Below are 20,386 nucleotides of genomic sequence, written 5' to 3' on the forward strand. Positions count from 1 at the left end.
AAGGATAACCGCTGTTTAATTAGCGGCTGATTCATTTAAGTATCACCTCATGCCGCTGGTCCGTGCTCTCCGTAGTAAAGAATACTTGTTATGACATTGCCTGACATTAATTAATGTTAAATGTACAAAGATCCTTATAACAACCAGCTGTTGACTCGAGTCAATTAGTCACAATTATTTACTTCATACCTGACCTGGACTCGACCGTTAATTTTACTTCACTTGACTTAATGTGAACCCTTGACTTGACTTGCAATTAAATCACTGCTGAATTTGCCAGGAGCAGAAACGGTCGCATTCTAAATCGATGGGTTTTAAAATAGGCTACCAGAATATCAGTTATTTTTTATTGTATTATTATTAAGTAATGCCATAAACAATAGATACGAAAAATATACAAAGATACACAACAACGAAACGTTGTACATTATCAGAGCGATATTAGTTATTCGACCAATGAAAACAATGAAATGATTGCAAACATGACGGGATTAATCGAAAGCTGACTGCCACAATGCCTGTGTTGGTGAGGGAAGTTTTGATTGGTTGTGAAACTTGGAATAAACAAACTGCTAGATACTTGCCCAATGCTGGACATTTATGCCGGTGGACATGCTGTCAGGAATAATTTCTCTACGCAAAGTTGAGACAAAAGTAATCTAAATGAAAAATTAGGCGCGGAGACGGATGGCGACTACCTAGAATTTTCATATTTCCAGCGAATGAGGTGAGCGCCTAGCTAACGTTTTTGTTTGTTTGTTCGTTTTGTTCTGCGTGCAGAGATCATGTAGTGCCAATCACAACTTTCTGCACTACATGGGGAAAAAATGCATTCAGATTTATAAACCTGTAAAAAAGCGTATAGACACACGGAGATGTTCTCATTGCTTGAGGGGAAACAACATGCTTAATATTGGGAGCAGAATAATGATCTTCTGCCCTTATATCCTACTATCTAAGTAGAATGTAAATATATTGCCTAAGGGGGAAAACAGCATATTTCATTTAAAAAAAACCATGAACCATGACCTCTTGATTTTACTTTCTATTCTGTAAACCCCGATAAGGAGCATTTGAAACATTTATTTTTATTATTATTATTTATTATTATTTTGTTGGTCGGCCTTGATGTGACTTGACTTGGACTCTAACAATAGTCTGACTTTTCTAAACGTCCAGTCTTTTGGCTTGATTTGGTTCTTAAGACTTTTGCAAGAAATTTGCTTGGGACTTATTAATTATGACATAGTACAGGACCTCTGCTTCAAACTAAGTTTTTCTCAATTAAGAGCATGAAAGTGCTTGGGTGGACCTGGTGACCAGATGGGCCTGGTCTGGTATTGAGAAGCCCCACAGGGTGATGCAGGCCTGGCTGTAGGCTTTCAGCGACTCATCACTAGCCACCATCGCTAGTTGATCAGACACCCGCAGGTCTACCTGTCCACCTGCACAGTGTGAGTATACGCCAGCTGAAGCCGAGTGGTATTATTAATATAAGATTAATCAACTCAATTAATCATCTTTATTTGACTTTGTTTGACTGTGACAGTTACCCCCCATAGTTTGCTATAGCAACAGTGATTTTCACTTTCTCAATGTGTATGGTTAGCTGACAGTTACTGCACCTCATGCCATTTATCATTTCACAATATTTTGAGCATTCATTATGCTGCACAGCTTGTAACTAGTATATATTTTCATAATGCAGCATCCCTCTGATATGCGTTCTCTGAGTCTGACTGCTCACACTTCGGAACAGTCTGGATCATTCCGGGGTCTGAGGTCAATGCTGCCATGGGAACATAAACAATCCAATCAGTCATTCACCGCAGGTCGTCTGCAAGAATGCGCCACTGTTAGCACTGTTCCATATTAACAGGTTAAGACGCAGCCTCTGCAGAGGAATATTGGGGGGAAATTCAATCGATGCGATGGGCTGGGTAAATATGGGAATAGGTCATGTAGATGATCTCTGGTTGTTAATGAGACGCTGTGAAAGTTCAGACAGAATATCCCTGCTTCCACTCCCCCTAAGCATTGATCTGTACACACCATTGATCAGAGCGAAACAGGTGCAATACATTGCTGACAATGACAAGCAAGGAGGTGACATCCAGCATTTCCTTTCTGTGGATAAGATTGCTGCACCTACTGTATATTTATTTGTTTCTGTTTATGCCCTTTGTTCATCCAGGAATAGCTTATTCGTTATTTTATAAACTTATTAGGTGGTGGGTTAAAAAGACATACCAGTTCATTTATACATTCTACATTATGTAAATGTATTGAGACATTTGGCATTGTATTGGGGTTGGTGCTGTCAGAAGCTAGCGCTGGATCAGCTTTGATCTAGTCATGCTGCATTACAGTTATGGACCAATTGCTCATTCCTCAGCTGTCAGTGCTGCCTTTCAATTTAACCCTTTAAGGTGTGACATCACAAATATGTGAGCAGAATGAAACTGAACATTCTAATGCTGATGTAACAGTCACGGCTGGTGACGGAAAGTGCTAGAACACTGACTTAGAATTTTGAAAAAGCATTCCAGAGAAACTATTCTTCAAATGTATGAGTTTACCAGATGCCCTGGACTTATAGAGCTTAAAAAGTTCCTTCTACAGTGTTTGTAATGGTTGGATTTTTTCCTGAAGGAACTCTGACTAAAAAAAGCCCTGTTGAGGAGAACAATACCAGGGCCCTATCGAGGATTAAAAATGTGAAACCCTCTGGTTACAAGAGCAGCTCCCTCTGTCTACTTTCCTATCTAAACCAACCCCCTCCCTACGCCTCTGCCCTGGAGTCTGTGCATGTGTGCATCTCTGAAATTAAATAAAGAGCTCAGCAGAGAGAGTGCAGTATAAACATGCTTAACACTGATGAGGGGTTAACAATACAGAGGCTTCAGTTTTCTGACTGAGATTAATCACTTCACCCCCCTCAGATCCAGCCCTGCCACACTCTCCCCATCTTTTCTGTATTCTGTGTCAGTCTGTGTATGATTATGTTTCCTGGCAACTGATGGCTGGCTGGCATTAGTGGGAAATGGTCTGTGCAGACCAATCAGAGGCTCCGGAAGCTGAGGGCCTACAGGTGAAGGACAGGGTGGTGGGGGAAGGGGGGCCGCGGGGCATGGGTGGTGGGGTTGGTGGGGGGGGGGGGGTTATAATCCTGTAATACACTCATCCCATGAGAACAATTGTTTGGCACAATTTGTACTTATTCATTTTTTTGTCCTGTCTGTGTTGCTGTGCTTGTTTTCTCATTTTGGCTACTTGTTGGAGAGCTGGCATTTCCTGTTGCTCTGCGGGGTTATAGTAACATAGCATGTCGTCAGTCAAATGCATAAACCTGAAAAAATATAAATGACATTGCAAATTATATATTCTGCATAAATTGCATAATGATATAAACATGGAGAATGAACACACCGCAAAGAGTGTTTTTAACTGCCGGGAAAATGCCTGATCTCAGCATATTGGTTCTGGTGTTAAAATGCCTGCAGTCTCACTGCTTTCAACCCCTCATATTTTTGTGTTATTGCCATAATCACCCCTTTAACACCGTTCATAATTCTCATGAGCATGACACAGTCATAACCCGGGGGGGGGGGGGGGGGTAGTACAGAAATTTAAACTGCTGCAGAACCTCAGAGATACAAGCATCTGAGTTAGAAATTGGCTGGTCGGCTGATCAGAGTATCAACCTGTATATAATGTAAGCAAATGGGCATTTTCAAGCTCTGTGTTACAGAGTACTTGCTTGCATTTGTATTTGTATTTGTTCACTACTTGCCTTTAGCATTTGTTAAATATTTTCCATTTGCATTTGTGCTTGTTTTGTTTTTGCAGTTTACATTTGCATTTGGGCGGCACGGATGGTGCAGTGTGTAGCACTGCCGCCTCACAGCAAGGAGGTCCTGGGTTCGAACCCCCGTCGGGCCGGGGCCTCTCTGTGTGGAGTTTGCATGTTCTCCCCGTGTCTGCGTGGGTTTCCTCCGGGTACTTCGGTTTCCTCCCACAGTCCAAAGACATGCGGGTTAGGCTGATTGGAGAGTCTAAATTGCCCATAGGTATGAGTGTGTGAGTGAATGGTGTGTGTGCCCTGCGATGGACTGGCGACCTGTCCCGGGTGTATTCCTGCCTTTCGCCCAATGTATGCTGGGATAGGCTCCAGCCCCCCTGCGAACCTGTTCAGGATAAGCGGGTTAAGATAATGGATGGATGGATGGACATTTGCATTTGCGTTTGATTGGTGTTTGCTGTTTACATTTGCATTTGCATTTGATTGGTGTTTGCAGTTCACATTTGCATTTGTTCAGTGTTTGCAGTTTGCATTTGGACTTGCTGACGGCAGCACTGAGCAGGTTTGGGAGGTCTGTGCGGAGCCCGGCCGTGTCAGCAGGGAAGGTGATATATTACTAGCACTTGGCTCAGCTGCCGCAGAACAGAGATTGGCAAGGACTCCCTGCTATGACATTACGCCGTTAATTTGATTAGCATAGTGCCATCCTGAAGGCTGCGGGAACAGGGCCTTCGGTTTCAGACGGGCTTCCTCGGCGCCGGAGGGCTGCGTTACGACCGCACGCTGCCTGTGTTGCGCCGAGCGGACCCATCTCTGCTGGCGATGAAGGGCAACATGTCCTGACTTTCCGGGTCCCAGTGAATATTCATGAGGACACGTGATGTAAAACTGAAGATCCATAGCTAATGTGCTAATGCTGACGGTACAAGATGCAGTCTGTTTCCGAGTGGAGCCTCTTGCCTGAAAGCGTTGTGGATTGAGACACACAGGGGCTCACCACCTGCTTTGTATTTGGCACATTTGTTGTGGCACTTACACCCAGTAAACATGGCTAACAAGCGTGCACCTGCTTGTTAGGTCACTTACTCCAGGGCCACTGAATCTACAGAGCATATGCAAAGCTCTCATCTGAATCAACAAGAAGTGTCTGGGGTGCTTAATGACATGATGTTATGATGGGAACAGCCTCCAAATACTCCGTCAAGGTCAGATGAGAATGTTCCACACGTCTACTGGTGTCGTCTCCTGATGGTTATCATTTAGTATTGGGGAAAAAACGCAGGAGGGTACGGTTTCAGAATGTACAAAAATTATAAATTAATTGAACATTAATTATGAAATCTTACGGTAAAATGAACACTAATAATTCAACACAATTATTCAAATTATGTTTTGGACGCAATGCAATTCCAGGAACATTCCGGATACAGGACTGCGTTTGCTGGGAAGCCAGAGTGTGAGGTACATAGAGGTACAAAGCACTTGGCTTAAAAAGGCTGAGCCTCAAAGTGATTGGTGCTTTGGGGACTCTGGGTGGGAGGGGTTACGGGGCACGATCGACTCAGGCTCATTTAAAGAATCCCACACCGTTTCCTCCTCTCTCGGGGTAGGGGGCGGTGGGAATAGAGGGAAGCTAATTGGCCTGTTCTGAGACTAGCGAGGGCATCCACCAGTAGGGACTTCCAGAGATGAGAACCTCTTATCATCGCAAGCCACTGAAGTCCTTCCTGCTTCCAAAACTCTCAGGAGAGAACGACCAGCCCCAAATTGGCTCAGTGGGAGACGCTGCGATCTCGTTGTGTTCAACACTGCAGCACTCCAGTAACAGCAGAACCCTCAAAGTTGATCCTCTACTAAGACAAGCAGAAGATGATCTTAAACACACTGCTCCATGTTAAAGGGTTTTATTTATACATTATGTATTAGGCTGTCAAAGACACGCATTCATTTTTTACATTTACATTTTACAGCCTATATAAAATCCGTTGCCTGACATTCCAGATATAAGTTTAATATTTAAAAAAACAATGTATTGGCATTAGCCTATTATTATTTTTTATAAGATTAGTAGTTCTAGTAGTATTAAGTAGTGAGTACTAGTAGTAGTAGTAAAGTATAAGTATACATTTGTGTTTGCATTGTAATTCTCTGTTATTCTCTGTGGCATTAAAGAAGCTCAGCAGTTAGCTCTGCTCTCCATCCAGGCCTCCAGATGCTGGGCGTGTCTGTAGAATTGAACACACGCTCAACAGCATTTGTGCTTTTTTAAATGTATTTCATCCTCCTTTATTTTACCGGGAAACTCTCACATAGCATAAAATCTCTTTTTGTGAGGGTTTCCTGTCCTGGCAATGAGCCGGTACACAGACGCTGGTGTTGGGCCACAGGGCGTTTAAGCAGCGCTGGACATGGGTGGGTAGGGTGGAGCAGCCTCGCTGAATCTCAGAGCTCAAAGTCACAGCACTCCTGTTAATTGCTCTTGCATAAGAACGGGCTAATGAATCTGCTGAGCGTCTGTGTCTGTCTGCTGAACCACAGGAGCCTTCCTATTATAACCTAATTAGGAGATGTAAATTAGGGGGCCCAACAGTGCCCGTGGCTGTGTATGACTTCCGGAGGGCACAACACCCCCCATCCCCCACACCCCCTCCCCCGCCTCCACCCTTCCCCAAATCTTCGATGCCCTCTGATGACTGGGTTTTCCGATGTCTGGCCTCAGTATGTTAAACAGTAACAAGCCCTCGCTCTCTGCAGAGGGGCGTTTAAAAAACCAAACAATGGCTTTGTGAGCTGCAGTCTGAATCGATATTAAACCTTGTTAATTGAGGGCTGTGATTTGTTGATACCAGCCAGGGAGGCTAATGTTGGTGTCGAAGATAAAACCGCGGTGCTGTGGGGTGGTGTGGGGTGCTCTTGGGTGGTGTGGGGTGCTGTCTGGGGCTGTGGGGTGCTCTGAGGTGCTGTGGGATGCTGTGGGGTGCTCTTGGGTCCTGTGGGGTGCTGTGGGGTGCTCTGGCGCATGTCAGAGGTAGGCTGGCATGACCAGGCTCACACTGGCAGAAGAGATGCGGAATGCAGGACACAGCCATTCAGAGCGCTGCTGTTCTGGCTGTCCAATCATATGAGTCCTGTGGATCTGCAGGATCAGGATCTGTGGTCCTGCTGCAACGTTCCAGGAGGAGGGAACTTTATATACCTGTCAGAACAGTATGCGTGTGTGTGTGTGCGTGTGTCTGTGCGTATGTCATGACAGCAGCCTGACTCCATTATGGGGAATTCTTAATAAACTGTAAACCAGAAATACAATTTTACTGAACTTAGCTTTAAACATTTAAAACAAGTTATAACTCTGTAAAAATGGTACAACTTAAAGGTGAAGGACCAGTGCATATGCACTGAAATGGCTCAAGGCTACTGGTTGGTATTCCTGGCACAGATGGAGGCGTATTGTTTTTAATTGATATTCAGGTTCACGTTCAGCATATTTTCTCCCGAATCTTGCTCTTAATTTTGAGTAAAAGGTTGTTGTTTTTTTAAGCAACTTTGTTAAATCAGCATTCAAAATGACTGAACATCAAGTGCATCAAATTGGCTTAAATGCTGGTGGTGGTAAAGGTGGATGAGCAATATATATATGCTGTCCTACCTCCGAGTGTAAAGCACCTGTAAATCCCCTAACTGAAGAGGGATCAGGATAAGTGCAGGTGAAGACTCTTTAGGCCGAAAGCCTGTTGTTTTGCTGCAGTAAGCTCTGCCGGGCAGCCGTCTTCCAGCTTTATCTTTCAGTTTTTGGGTGAGTTCCTGTCACTAACTGTACACTTCACCAGTGCGACCTGTGCTCTCAATCAGGATAATTTCACTGTGTAATATCTTTCTGTCCTTGGGGGAGTTCCTGTCACTGACTGCATGCATCAGCAGTGCAACCTATGTTATCAATCAGGATAATATCACAGTGTAGCTAATATCTTTCTACCCTTGGGTGAGTTCCTGTCACTGACTGTACGCATCAGCAGTGCGACCTGTGCTCTCAATCAGTATAATATCACTGTGTAATATCTTTCTGTCCTTGGGTGAGTTCCTGTCACTGACTGTATGCATCAGCAGTGCAACCTGTGCTCTGGATCAGGATAATATCGCTGTGTAATATCTTTCTGTCCTTTGGTGAGTTCCTGCCACCTCCTTTCCTTAAGTCAGTTGGGAAGTGGTGGTGGTGGGGGGGGGGGGGGGGGGGTGTACTGAGGAACAATGGTAAGGAAACTGGGCTGAACTGTCTCATGGGGGATGGGGGGGGCGTAATTGATAGGAAAGTTAAAGTGTTCTACAGTTCTACAGTGCGATGAGAAACAGTGTGTGTGTGTGTGTGGGGGGGGGGGGGGAGCAGGTGGAGAGATGTACATAGATATGTCTGGGGTAACCCTATGGATCCACATTTTACACTAGGAGAGCCTGAGATTCCAATGCGCCCTCCTATTGAAAATGGAACGTTGTTCCTCTCTCTTTAGGGCAGGCTCTCTCTAAACACACAATAAGTCCTCCTACACTGTTTTCCCCCAATCCAAAACAGGCTCCCTAGCAACCGGTTGCTATTAGATACTGCTGGATCTGTCGCCATGGTAGCAGATTCTCACTATACATAACCCCTCCCTGCAATTTGCCACCGTGCCCACATTCCATTTCTCCGTTTATGATATTAAACACAGTAAAACGCTGTCAAACAACGATTATGAAGGAACAGAAGGAAATTCCGAATGGTGGCCGATTGATTGGTCAGTGAGCCATGATGTCACCCACATGGCTGACCCCATGATCTCTGCCTCCTATCATAGGGCCTGAGTATGTCACACATGGGAGACTCCTCTGAACAATAAGAACAATAATAATAATGATTGATGAGCTTGTTGATAATAGCTTGCAACATTATTGTGTATTATATTATTGGTATACACATTGTCATACATGATACATTATATGTTTAATTCATGAAGTATATACATCATCCAACACACATAGAGACTCACAGACAGACACACACACACACACTACTTTTCTAAACAGTACTGCACCATACTGTGTATACCGTAGCCTCATTTGAGAATGCGCCCACCACTCAGTAGATGAGTTGCGTGGGATGTTCTCCTGTTTGTACCTTTATGCAGATAGATGCGCACGCACACTGTGCAGTGCGGTTTCAAGGGCACATAACCTACAGCTCATCAAGTGCCTGCATGTTTATGTAAATATGTGTATGTGTTAAAAAAGGTCGGCTTGCTCTTATCAGCGCAGCGCAATAACATTACAATGGAGTGTTTAAACCCCCCTTTTGGCAAGCGATCCTGCCTAATCCCTGTGGTATCTTCCTCCCCCGCGTGAATCTGGAAACCCAGCGGGAAGAGGGAAAGTCCCGCTTGTGGACAGTGCGTGATGGAACAGCACAATCCGCCACACTGTAGCTGCGCTGTAGCGCTGCAGCCACATTGTAGTCACGCTGTAGTGGCGCTGTAGCGCTGTAGCCACTCTGTAGCCGCTCTGTAGCTGCTCTGTAGCTGAGCTATAGCCACTCTGTAGCCGCTCTGTAGCCACTCTGTAGCCGTGCTGTAGCCGCTCTGTAGCCACTCTGTAGCCGTGCTGTAGCCGCTCTGTAGCCACTCTGTAGCCACTCTGTAGCCAGTCTGTAGCCACTCTATAGCCACTCTGTAGCCACTCTGTAGCCAGTCTGTAGCCGTGCTATAGCCGCTCTGTAGCCACTCTGTAGCCACTCTATAGCCACTCTGTAGCCACTCTGTAGCTGTGCTGTAGCCGCTCTGTAGCCACTCTGTAGCCACTCTATAGCCACTCTGTAGCCACTCTGTAGCCAGTCTGTAGCTGCGCTGTAGCCGCTCTGTAGCCGCTCTGTAGCCACTCTGTAGCCACTCTGTAGCCACTCTGTAGCCAATCTGTAGCCACGCTGGCATTGCGTCCGGCACGTCGGCTTTGAAGAGTGCCGTTAAACTGCTTCAGATGGACATGGGACCACTTCAGAGCGATGTTCTCAAAAACCTGTCTGTGTGAATCTCAAACATAGGCTTCAGACATAACAGCCTTCACCTTCTTTAGCGGGAGGAGTGGGAGAAGAAGAAAAACAAATAGAGACATAAAGCTCCATTAGTAAGAATGGCACATTCCCTGCAATGCAGTGCATTCAGATGGAAGTCACATCACATTGCAGCATTCACTTTAAAACCATGACAATCCATAATTAATGTGGTGGTTAAACCAGGTGGTTAAAATGCCAAATAAAACAGGCAATATACTATACTATAGAAGGGACTAACTAGGACAAGGAATTCTTTTTTTATCTGCATACATGTAAAATATGCCTTTGGCAATCCCTGCCCTCCCCTGATTCTGTCTTTTCGAAATAAATCAAGTCGAAGGAAAGTTGTTATTTTTCACTGTATGCTATTACATTTTTTAAAAGAACAAATTATTTACAAAAGTAAATCTAATTACTGTTCAATAATCTTGTTTTGGTGGAATATTTCCCTGAAAGATTTTCCAAAATCCTGTTGGGGAAAAAATGAATAAACATAAATATTGCACCATGGTATAATATTAGTATGTAAGTGTTGTAAATTCTCCCAATTATGGATCTTGCTGGTGCTTCAGGCGTACTGTGACCATACTGGATGTCTTCCAGTTCCTGCCCTGGACCCACCTTTGATCATGCCTGTGTGGGTGTTTTAACAAGCCTGTAGCCATGGCTGTGGAGCTGGAGGGAGCGCTGGTCAGACAGTACAGGAGGGAGTACTAGCCTGTAAAACCGGCAGATTCTCAGGAGTGACCCCATCTGACCCCAGTGCCAGCAGCGGGGGTATTACTGTATATATGGTGCCAGGAACAGGGGTGTTACTGTATATAGGGTTCCAGGAGTGGGGGTGTTACTGTATATAGGGTTCCAGGAGTGGGGTGTTACAGTATATACAGTGTCAGGAGCGGGGGTGTTATATACAGCGTCAGGAGCATGTGCGTTATATACAGTGTCTGGAGCATGTGTGTTATATACGGTGTCAGGAGCATGTGTGTTATATACGGTGTCAGGAGCATGTGTGTTATATACGGTGATGATACAGTGTCCAGGGGCAAAGAGCTCTGGGTTGGCATGGTAACACAGGTGCCCTATCTGTCCTGACACAGGTCGATGAAGGTGGCTGGCCTTTCTCGCAGCTGTCAGTCAAGGACCAAAACAACAACAACAACAACAACAAAACCCGGAGAAGTCAATTCACTCAATAATCTGCAGGGTTCACTCCTGCACAATGCCTCCCCCTATACACTTTTACCAAAAGTCCCCAAAAGCAGGACCCCGCCCTGACACCTCTGCCATAGGGGCTGCACTCTGCCTCTCAGTCAGGGCCTGGGATGCCTGAGGGACCCGGAACTGGCAAGATCTGCACTTTAAAACAAGGAAACTTGTTTCAGAAACATTTGCCTGTACTGCAGTGTGCCAAACCTTTTAAGAAATCTACAGGAATGAATAAAAATGCAGTAATTCTAGAGGAAAAGACAACAAATCTATTGCTGAAACTTAGTATTATTGCACAGTAGCTAAAGTAGTAATTGATAGTTATAATAACTTTGTCTTTATTGCTTGCAGGTGCACAAAGTGCTGCAAAGCAAAAACAAACATAATAGTAAAAAAAAGTATGCATCAAAATAACAGAAATAGATTGAGCACCCATGAAAGCTAATAAAATATGAGAAATGAATTATTTGGCAGGAAGTGTTATCCGCATTAAATATGAATAAACGTATGAAAAAGCCTCCCTCCCCAGGTTGAGCTGAAGTGAAACCCTTGCTTGTGTTGACAGGGCTGTTTGTGTGTGATCAGAGAAGACGGTTTGGAAAGCCCGCACAGATTAAGCTACTGTGCAGTAATGGGAGAATGTGATCATTCTTTTAGGAAAAAAAGAAAAGGTAAAACAACCATAAATGTGTGAAGTTAAATCAATTCGGACCGTGCCAGAGTGGATAGGTACTGAATTCAGTCCTTGCCAGAGTGGATGGGTACTGAATTCAGACCATGCCAGAGTGGATAGGTACTGAATTCAGTCCTTGCCAGAGTGGATGGGTACTGAGCTCGGACCATGTCAGAGTGGATGGGTACTGAATTCAGACCACGCCAGGGTGGATAGGTACTGAACTCGGACCATGTCAGAGTGGATGGGTACTGAATTTGGGCAGTGCCAGAGTGGATGGGTACTGAATTCAGACCATGCCAGAGTGGATGGGTACTGAATTCAGACCATGCCAGAGTGGATAGGTACTGGATTCAGTCCTTGCCAGAGTGGATGGGTACTGAATTCAGACCACGCCAGAGTGGATAGGTACTGAATTCAAACCATGCCAGAGTGGATAGGTACTGGATTCAGTCCTTGCCAGAGTGAATGGGTACTGAATTCAGACCACGCCAGAGTGGATAGGTACTGAGCTCGGACCATGTCAGAGTGGATGGGTACTGAATTCAGACCACGCCAGGGTGGATAGGTACTGAACTCGGACCATGTCAGAGTGGATGGGTACTAAATTTGGGCCGTGCCAGAGTGGATGGGTCCTGAATGCAGACCATGCCAGAGTGGATGGGTACTGAATTCAGACCATGCCAGAGTGGATGGGTACTGAATTTGGGCCGTGCCAGAGTGGATGGGTCCTGAATTCAGACCATGCCAGAGTGGATGAGTACTGAATTCAGACCATGCCAGAGTGGATGGGTACTGAATTTGGGCCATGCCAGAGTGGATAGGGGGTGAATTTGGGCTGTGCCAGAGTGGATAGGGGCTGAATTTGGGCCGTGCCAGAGTGGATAGGGGCTGAATTTGGGCTGTGCCTGTGCTAAGTCTGGCATTGCAGGGGGATGTACGACTTGCACTAGCATCACCCATTGAGGGAGGGCTGCAGCTGGTCTTTTGAGATGGAAGTCTTCCTCCAACTCGTGTCTGTGTGAGCCCAACTTGTGTCACTGTGAGTGTGATGAAAAGGGGCTTGTCTCAAAAACCGACAGCAACGGTTGTGACAAGCATTGCGTCACGGCGTGATCTGGTTTGGCGTTTCCAAATTGGGGGAAAAAGGAGGGAAAACATGCGTATCTAGGCGACCGGGAAGCCAGCAGGGGAGGATCTTAACAGACGCAGTGTCCCACTCCTTGGCTCTGAGACATGGGCACATTTTGGCAGTGGTACTTTTGGAGATGTTTTACTGCCAACAGTTTAATTCATTCTGACATATGCTGTTTGCTTTCATATTCTATCTGCCAAGAATATGACAACTTCTTACACTTCAGCTAGCACTGTAGCAATCAATTACTGAATACAGCTAAGCTAAATAATATTACCATATTATTAATATTATTACTTGTGTGATCTACCCGCTCAATGCTGTTATGAAACTGTGACATATTCTCGTATACAGTATGTTAAGTCAAGTCCACCTTTGCCCATCAATGGCCTCTATAGTAATACTAATCATAATACCAATTTTAAAATCTAAAAATGGTGCAATAGTAGGTGCTGGACGTATGCTATGTATGGTATCTACATGCTGTGCGAACAGCCGGCTCCTTACCTGTCTGTATAGGGAGAGAGAGAAAAGGACATCAAAATGCCTGCCCCCTCCATGCTCTCTCTCACCCTCTCTTTCTCTCTCTCTCTCTCTCTCTCTCTCTCTCTCTCTCTCTCTCTCTCCTCTCTCACACAGCAGAGGAACGCTCTGCTGCCATCACCATGACAACCCATCCTCTAGAGTCTCTGTCAGGCGATCTGTTTATCATTTCTGAGCCTCAGGGGAGAGGGTGAGGAAGGTGGGGAGGTTGGGGTGGGTGAGAAGGGTGGGGGTTGTGTGGGGAGGGTGAGAGCTTTGTGGGGTGTGTGGGGGCTGTGTGGGGAGGGTGGGGTGTGTGGTGAGGGTGTGGGCTGTGTGAGGGCTGTGTGGGGGCTGTGTGGGGAGGGTGGGGGCAGTGTGTGGGCTGTGTGGGGAGGGTGGGGGCTGTGTGGGGGCTGTGTGGGGGGTGGGTGGGGTGTGTGGGGAGGGTGTGGGCTGTGTGAGGGCTGTGTGGGGGCTGTGTGGGGAGGGTGGGGGCAGTGTGTGGGCTGTGTGGGGAGGGTGGGGGCTGTGTGGGGTGGGTGAGGAGGGTGTGGAATCTCTGACAAGCTGTCTGGCTTGTTGCCGTGGATGGACCAATCAAATGACTTGACTGTCCATAACAAACCTTATTGATTGGATGAAACCAAGCCAGTAGTGGAGGTCAGCTCATGACCTGTCCGTTATGTGGTGTGTGAATCCTCTGCCGCTCCTGGCTCCAATGAAAACATCATTCAACTCATTAATGTAGAGGCAAAGTCAAACAAAGCATATTGATTGGATGAAACCGCGGCTGATGACGTGTGATGGCTCCGCCCATCCCATTTTCACGGGTCAATAAGCCGCACTCTCACAAATCGCCGCTGGTTTGCAGGGGAAACTGGGTTCTCATCTGGAGGAAGGTGGGAGACAAATGTGGGACCTTGAGTTTAGTTTCTTTAGAGTTCTGTGCAAAAGCACCTAGCCAGTGCTCTTTTCAAAACGTGGGATATTTATAGCCTGGGAATGTTCCAAGGCTTTCAATATTATGACATGACATACAGTATACTGTAGGGGGGAAAATGACTCGCTCTCTCCACTTATGATATTTGCCCCTATATTTCATCAAAGCCACCAAGCCATTTAATTTAAGTGCTTTTCAATCAAACACAAACAAACAAATAATTAAAAAGAAAACCTCCCGTATTTATTTGGCATGGTATAACAATGAAGCGATATCTGGGCTTTACAGAAAGTACCAAGCTATTACGAGGGGAAAATGGAAGTTTATTATAATACAGAATACGCTTAATGTGGGCTTTTTTGTTGTTGCTGTTGTTGTTAAGTTGAATAGCCTTTTCCCTTGAGAAAACCTGAGAGGTTTAGATTTAATCCAGTAGCTAATGAACCTTAAGCCATGCATGGGTTATCTTCCCCCTTGCATCAATTTAAAAGCAGCAGTTCTGTTTTAGGATCCGGATTTTCAACTGACAACTCAAATATGCAGATGTCCCCAGGGGCTGCGGTGTTTATTTCCATCCCAGCTGGGTAAAAAAAGCACTACCTGGGCCCTGTTTCCCAAAGCAGGATTACTGAATTGGCTGAATAACTACTGAGTAAAACAGGGAACCACCCAAATTTGGAACATGGACCCAAATAAAAATACCTTTTCGCAGTTACTCAGTGCAGTTATCCAGCTAACTCAGTAATCCTGCTTTGTGAAACATTCCCCTAATGTTGTATGCTCTGGTTTGGACCAGAAGGAGTAAATACTATTGCACATAACACTTTCCGCAACTGATCATGCTTTGCCTGTTCTTCCGAGTGGCTTTATTTGTATTTCTGTGGCAGGGACGCACTGCTTGCAGCCTGTCTGGACTGGAAGTGTATTGATGGTCCTGTGCTGGTCTGAGGCATCTCCTGGTTCGCTGCCACAGCCAAGAAGCAGTTTTCAGCTCTGTGACGGACAGAGAGCCCTGTAGTCTCTTCCACCTCATCGTTAATTAACCTCAGGCGGAGCGGATCCGCAGGTCGAGTCCACACTATTATACCTCTCTGCCCCTCTGCAATGCGGGACGGGGTGCCAGGGATTACTTTTAATGGGTTCAGGGCACAGACCCAGGGGATGGAGGAAAACTAAACACAGCACGAAATGTGTGTGTGTGTGTACAGTAGTGTGTGTGTGAGTGTATGCATGCTTGGGTATGTGTGTGTAAGTATGCATACAGTATAGTGTGTGTGTGTACAGTAGTGTGTGTGTGAGTGAATGCATGCTTGGGTATGTGTGTGTAAGTATGCATACAGTATAGTGTGTGTGTGTGTGTGTACAGTAGTGTGTGTGTGTAAGTGCATACAGTATTGTGTGTGTGTGTACAGTAACGTGTGTGTGTAAGTATGCATACAGTGTAGTGTGTGTGTGTGTGTGTACAGTAGTGTGTGCGTGTGTGTAAGTATGCATACCGTATAGTGTGTGTGTGTGTGTGTACAGTAGCGTGTGTGTAAGTACGCATACAGTATTGTGTGTGTGTGAGTATGTGTGTGTACAGTAGTGTGTGTGTGTGCGTAAGTGCGTACAGTATTGTGTGTGTGTGTGTGTGTGTACAGTAGCGTGTGTGTGTGTGTGTAAATATGCATACAGTATAGTGTGTGTGTGTGTGTGTACAGTAGTGTGTGCATGTGTGTAAGTATGCATACCGTATAGTGTGTGTGTGTATGTGTACAGTAGCGTGTGTGTAAGTACGCATACAGTATTGTGTGTGTGTGAGTATGTGTGTGTACAGTAGTGTGTGTGTGTGCGTAAGTGCGTACAGTATTGTGTGTGTGTGTGTGTGTACAGTAGCGTGTGTGTGTGTAAATATGCATACAGTATAGTGTGTGTGTGTGTGTGTGTGTGTGTGTGCACAGTAGTGTGAGTGTGTGCATGCATGTGTGTGCTCTGTGTGTGTCCCATAATGTGTGTGGCCGTGTGTCTGAAAGGCACTGCCGGTTGAGAAGCACTAGGAAGACCACAGGCAGGTTTTAACAGGTCAGACTGGTGCTGCCTTTAAGGACACACAGACTCTGACTCTAGTATGTGTTTTATGTATATATTGATTTATTGGTGTAATTGAAAGGGACCAGCACTATACCACTGACGCATGCATTGTATTTTAACACCAATCCCTTGATAAATATATGTGCGCTTGTGTGTGTGTGTGTGTGTGTGTATATGCACACAGAGACATAGTTTTCTCCAGAGGAGGGTGGTTTATTTATTTATTAACCTTTATTTATAGGTAAGCTAACTGAGCGCACATGGTCTTTCGCAGCAGAACACAGTGACTAACCTAACCTGCATGTCTTTCGATGGCTGGATGAAACCACAGTACCCGGGGGAAACCATCGCTGGCCCGGGGAGAGCATCCAAGCAGACTGCACATAGATTCCCTGTATGGTTGTTTCAAATGGTGCAGCCTCGAAAATTTATTCTTTTCATAAGACGATATCCTGCAGGAGCTTGATGACGGTCATTTGCAGCTTTCACAGTAAACTTCATTAATTAAGTTAAATAAGAACAATATTTCCTGACAGTATTTTGAATTGGAAGTCTTCAGTTAGCCATGAAAGGGTTGGTTTACACTATTTGAAATGTTTTTAATTATCATTGCGTGTGAATGGGAGTACTGCAGTGCAATTCTGCAAAATTGAAATAAAGTACCACACAATTAGATTAACTTTATTAATTAATTCATTTGTAAAGCTTAAAGCAAGGAGAGGTTTAATGGGCCATGATACCATTCAGCTTCCTGTTTTCTTCACACTGGTTAATATTCGGTATATTCTGTACTTATGAGCGCTCTAATTCCCTTTCTTTCTGCAGAATGACAGGAATTAACCCGGCCTGGAGATAAACCGTGTTCAGAAAATAACAAAATGGGGGGGCGGGGGGACAAGTGTTGTAAATTGGTTGAGCTCTACCTATACTTCTCACGTGTAGTCATAGTAACTGATTGGGTCTCTACCTGTAAGACTGTTCTCACGTAACCCCAGTAACTGTTTGATGCTCTATCTTAAAGGCTATTCTCATGTAACTGCAATAACTGATTGAGCCGTCTAACTTCAAGACTATTCTCACATAACCATAGTACCTGATTTTCATCTTTTTTCATTAAAACTAATCTCTTGTGAACACAGTGACTGATTGAGCATCAACCTGCACCTGAATGTTTTTTTTCTCTTAGCTGGAAAGTAGCTCGTTTTAAGTTCATGTTTGCTTGACAAGTCAGTGTTTTCTTATTCCATTGGCAAATCTTTAAATTAGTCACATTTTTGCAGTGTGAATGACTATTCTCACAGTGACTGATTCAACCTCTACCTGTAAGACTATTCTCTTGTAACCAGAGTGACTGATTCAACCTCTGCCTGTAAGACTATTCTCTTGTAACCCCAGTAACTGTTTGATGCTCTACCTGTAATACTATTCTCTTGTAACCACAGTGACTGATACATCCTCTACCTTTAACCGCAGTGACTGATTGAGCCCTTGCATGTAAGACTGATTCATGCGTTATGGATGAACGCAGATTTTAATCTGCTGCGGCCCATTATCTCCAGTGGCGTCTGCAGTCCTATTACTGGGGCGTGGGGGCAGGATATTAAATCAGCGCGTGAAATAATTCAGAATTATTCCGATTAGGGAGGAGAATGGGGAAGAGCTGACTCCACTAACATGAGTGAGCGTGTCGCGGATTATCTCTGAAGAGCCTGAAATGGAACTGTGGATTATTTCACATTCGATAATGCACATGCATTATTCATAACCCACCAATCTCAGCCTGTTCGGCTTCTCTCTCTCTCTGTGTTCACATCTTCCAGCGTGTTCTCCCTGGATATGGGACCACAGCAATAATTGTTTTTAATGAAAAACTACAGTACTGTGCAAAAGTCTTAGGCACCCTACATCTTTATTTAAATATAAATTTAGTCTTGGATATTTTTATATTTTTATATTTATACCTGCATTAGTGTCAGTACAAAAGAGCAAATCTGATATTTCACAAAAATAATATTTGTATTTTATTAAATAAAGTAACATATTAAGCAATAGCAGTTTTCAGATAAAGACTTGTTCAAGGCTGTCTGGGATCACCTGGAGAGCCAGAAGCAAGCTTCTGGAGAAGAACTGTGGCAAGTTCTCCAATATGTTTGGTACAACCAGTTGATTTTCTTATAAAACTGCAGGACAGTGTACCTAAGATAACTGAAGCAGTTTTAAAAGGTAAATGGTTGTCACAACAAATATTGATTTAATTTACCTTTTACCTGTCCACTGCTCTTTATAGTAATATTTTTATATTTACTGTTTATTTCCTTATTTGTTTTACAGAAATGTTCTACATGTGCCCAAGACTTTTGCACAGCACTGTGTATATACACATGCCAAATACTTACAGACTGTACGTACAGTAGCATTTGGACAGTGTCACTATTTTTGTTGTTTGGATTTGAGATAAAACAATGCATATGAGGTTAAAAAGCAGCTTTAATTTAAGGGCAGTCACATCCATATCCAGTTTTATGCATAGTCCCTGAGTCTGTGTGTGTGTATTTTTTCATTTCAATGTATTACTGTGGTCCCACTCATTCTCAGAGAAGATGCAGGCACATTATTTCTCTGGAACATTTCTTTCTTTAAGCTGCAGGACTCCTTACCCTATGCTCTTATCTGTAGAAAAGTCCTCTCTTCTTTTGGTAGGTGAGATTTTTCCCCTTTCTGTGTGTGTTTTCTGTTTGAAGAAGGAGACATTTTTACTTTGATGTGAAAGTTTGAAAGTAGGGCACTCAGTAGTGCTTCAGGAGTATTTTACAGTTGGAGAAGGCATGCATTGAAGTGTACTGGAACAAGGTAAGGAAGAGGATGCATTTGCCACTTCAGAAGCTTGGCTGGGAGGGGGGTGATTGAGGTAAGGGTATGTCACTCATTTTTTATTTGGGGTGTTGGGGGGTTTATCACTTTTGATTCTTGGGTGGGTGGGTGGTTGGGGGGGGGGGGCATGTCATGACTCATGGCGTTGTTAAGCGATTCCCCCTCCATCTTGGCTCATCTGTCCATCTCTATTTGAATGTCTAGAGCGGATCCATTTGTGCAGTTTAATTCCATTTCACAAGTGGCCGGGCTTAAATACCCTTAAGTGCCCTAATGAGGAGAAATGACTCTGAGCTCCTGGTGCGTCTGAAAGCGGCGATGCAGGTCGCTCAAATCCATGCGCCCGCCACGTTCCCCAGCCTTCTCTCTGCCCCTGGTGTCACCGTGACTCATCTGTTGACTGCTTCTCCTCCTGAATATTCAGCCGCCGCCGCAGTGTAAGAAGCAGACCTGGGTCCAACACGTCATTGTTTTTGGACTCAAATACATTTCTACGCTTTACTGAGCTTGTCTAGTGCATTGGAACTTATGAAATGCTCTAATAAAGGCCTTCTGGCCTTCTTTGCTGGCTCAACTGCACCAGACAAGATCAATCGAGCACAGAGTGTTGGAATAAAAAAAAGGTGTGATACCCAGGTCTGTTATGATGCTCTGAATTCAGCCTGAAGATGCCCCATTGCGGTGGCATGGTGGCGCATGGCTGAGGTATTGGGCCTTGACGCAGGCATCGGTTGGGTGCAGTTGCACTCTGAGGACCGGGGTTTGCGGCCCAGTCTGGCCAGAGCCGCGTACAGCCGGCGCACAAGAGCGGTGTGATTGGACCGCCGCTCCGAGGGAGGGGGGAGGCGGGGAGGATCGCCGCATAGAACAAACGCTCCGGATTGCGTTTTGTCGATCTCCCCTTTGGCCTCCGGGGGGACAGGGCTGTCGCGGTGTTTCCTCAACATGGGTGATTGAAATAAACGGTGCAATTGGCAACCAAATTGAGAGAGAAATGGGAAGAAATTTTTATAAACGATTGGCTGCACTCGTCCTTATTAGTTGTTTGATGATGTGGTCCTTTTTGGGCTTTCCACAGATTTTAAAAA

At 44.9% G+C, this 20,386-nt stretch overlaps 1 protein-coding gene across 1 annotated transcript in view; it reads left to right on the plus strand.

The window, feature by feature from the left end:
- The first annotated feature begins 597 nt into the window (after positions 1-597).
- LOC133138168 (leucine-rich repeat neuronal protein 2-like) overlaps positions 598-20,386 on the plus strand; it is a 76,750-nt gene continuing 56,961 nt past the window's right edge. The window contains exon 1 of the mRNA XM_061256691.1: positions 598-727. The gene's annotated coding sequence lies outside the window, so the exon portion shown is untranslated. The remainder of the gene's footprint in view (positions 728-20,386) is intronic.

Source organism: Conger conger, chromosome 10 (assembly GCF_963514075.1).
Source record: "Conger conger chromosome 10, fConCon1.1, whole genome shotgun sequence".
Lineage (NCBI taxonomy): Eukaryota > Metazoa > Chordata > Actinopteri > Anguilliformes > Congridae > Conger > Conger conger.